The sequence below is a fragment of the Neovison vison genome, chromosome 11 (genome assembly GCF_020171115.1).
Source record: "Neovison vison isolate M4711 chromosome 11, ASM_NN_V1, whole genome shotgun sequence".
In the NCBI taxonomy this organism is placed as follows: Eukaryota; Metazoa; Chordata; class Mammalia; order Carnivora; family Mustelidae; genus Neogale; species Neogale vison.
Window position 1 is genome coordinate 108,315,332 of NC_058101.1, and position 3,064 is coordinate 108,318,395.

Genomic DNA, 3,064 nt, shown 5'->3' on the forward strand with positions numbered 1-3,064 from the left:
AAAAGGTCTATGACCTTTTTAGGTCTATGACCCATCTTTAGTTAATTTTTATGTACAGTGTGAGGTACAGTTGAGGTTCATTTTTTCCCCCCATATATTCTAGTTTTTCCAGCCCCTTTGTTTAAAAGACTTTTCTTTCCTAATGAATTGTCTTAAAACCTTCCTAAAAAAATTTAAAAAATTGGGAGGTTGGGGTACCAGGTGGTGGGTATTATAGAGGGCACAGCTTGCATGGAGCACTGGGTGTGGTGAAAAAATAATGAATACTGTTTTTCTGAAAATAAATAAATTGGAAAAAAAAAACAAAAAACAAAAAACAAAAAAACAAACAAACAAACAAAAATTTAAAAAATGGTTCTGTATATATGAGTCTATTTCCCAACTTTCTAAACTGTTGCATCAGTTTATTTGTCTGTACTTATGATAATTCCACATTATCCTGATTACTATAACTTTATAATAGATCTGAAAATCACCTTAAAAATTGGTGAGTCCTCCAGATGTTTGTGGAATCATGGTGGATTCATATTGGAGTCAATTTCTACCAAAAAATCTAATTTTTTAGTTGAGATTGTATTTAATGCACAGATTAATTTAGGGAAACTTAATATATTAACAGTATTGTGTCTTTTGATCCAGGAAAATTCAAAGTCTCTCCATTTATTTAGAGATTTTTTATCTCTTCCAACAATGTTTATAGTTTTCAGTGTAGAGGTCTTGCACATCTTTCATTAAATTTATTCTGAAATATTGTATGTATTTGTTGCTATGATTAAAAAGTATTTCCTAGGTGTTTTCTGCAAGTGTACAAAAATAAAATTAATTTTTTGGTACATTGACTTTGTATCCTGTGACCTTATAAATTAATTTAGTAATCCTCATAGTGTTTTATAGATTCCTTGGGAATTTGTACGTTAACAATCATGTCATCTGAGAATAAAGATGGTTTTACTCTTTTCTTTTCAATTTTTGTTAGTTTCTAAGCCCTGTTGGAGGGTTTCCCTCCCTTGGCCCTACTGACACTTTGAGCCTGTCTTATGCATTCAGCATGTTTAGCAGCATCCCTTCCCCACCAGATGCCAGCGGCACCTTCCACCCACTCCCTGCCCTCCACCCTTCGCCCTTCTGAATAACTTCCAGGCAAGGGAGGCTGGTGAAGTCTCCAGAGGGCACAGCAGGAAAGGGGGCTGAAAGAAAACAACTCGAGCCTGGAAGACTGAAGAAAGGCACAGAGTCAAATAGACAAGAAGAGAGTTCCCGAAACAATTTGGCCAGTGTGATGGGAGCAGAAATGTTCAAGAACAGGGATTGTAGTTACAGGAGGGATGATGTCTTGGCATAAGTTTCTGAAGGTCCAGAAATGCCAAAAATTTGTTTGTTTTTTCCTCATGTATCAGAGCAGAGCCCTGAAGAAATCAAATTAAATCTTAAATAGATGACTGGTATTGAAAATAGATGAAATCAGAGAAGCTTTATCAAAATGTGCTCTACAGGAAGAACCTTGGAACCTTCCCCATGACCTTGCCCTTGAGATGGCTCCTGAGGCCCCTCATGGCATGTCTCCGCTCCCCCTAGTGTTCTTTGAAATACAGATACCAACAGCAACTTTAAGTAATGAGGAGTCATTAATGGGTTTTGAAGCTCAGAAGGCAAGCTTTTCCCTAGCTGTGAGCCTTAAGAAAGTTATTTAGCCTCTCTGGGGCTCATTTTCTTTTTTTGTAACGTGAAGATAATACCTTCTAGAGAGGTTGTAACAATTAGAAACAAAGTTCTTGGCACAGTGCCTGGTGTGTAGGTGTTCAAATAAGTGTAATTGCAAAGTTAATGATCATGACGATAATAATGGAAACAGAGGGTGTCGCCGGGCGCTGAGTTCCGAATTCCTGAAGTCATTATGAGATCTGTGTTGGTGACTGGATTCTCGGCTGACTCCAAAACCAGGTTCAGAAGACTGCTCACGCTCTGGAACCACCACCTTAAGGATCTACCGCTTGTACACCTGTGGCTGCTCCCGGGTCTCTCTGGGCAGTGCCGTCCTGCCCCAGGCAGTCCTGAGTCGTGAGACACAATGAGCTTGTAGTGGACTCTCTACAGCGGCTCTGCATCCCTCGGCATGCCGCCAGCCAGAAGCACCGCCAGCCAGAAGTGCCATTCTGGTATGAGCCTGGTACGTCTGCGGGCCACGCAAGGAGCGCCCTCCTCGTCACCGAGCATGGCGAGGAGCACATTTCCTACTCCAGATGATCCTTGCTCCAGCTCTGGAGTGCCAGGAAAAGTAGCAAGTTACCATCTTATCCCTTCAGACTCCCCATATGCCCTCTTACGGAGAGAATAAATTTGAATTGTGTCCTAGCTGTGTGCATGTTATCTGTGGATAGTCACCCTTTATTTATTGATTTGTTTATGTGACAAAGAGAGAGAGCACAAGCAGGGGGAGCGGCAGACGCAGGGAGGAAACAGGCTCCCGGCTGAGCAGGGTGCCAGATGTAGGGCTCTATCCCAGGACCCTGGGATCATGACCCGAACTGAAATCTTACACTTAACTGACTGAGCCACCCAGGCACCCCGATATTCACCCTTTAGAAATCACTTACCATTTTTTTATTTATCATAAATACAACAAACTGATATGGAATGCCCAGCATGTGCCAAGCACTGGGTTAGGTAGGCATTGAAAGTACACTGACAGACCAGCCTGCAAAGTAAGATCGTAAAAATGCTAGTGATAGATATACATATGAAATATACCATATATAAGAAATATATATTATATATAAAATATGTACTATATAAAATATACATATTATATTACTATATAAGAAATATATATTATATAAATATGTAATATATAAAATCTGTGTATTATATATAGAAAATATGTATTTATCAAACTCAACTATATATATGTATGTATATAGACTCAAAAGATATTTAAAGTGGAAAGTCAAAACCCACTTTTCAATGTGTTTGTCTTTCCAGGGTGACTTCAGTGGCCCTGCCAACACCATCTGCTCCAGTGCAGAAAGACTACTTAATAGCCAAAAGCAGCTGCCAGTTCAGGCTT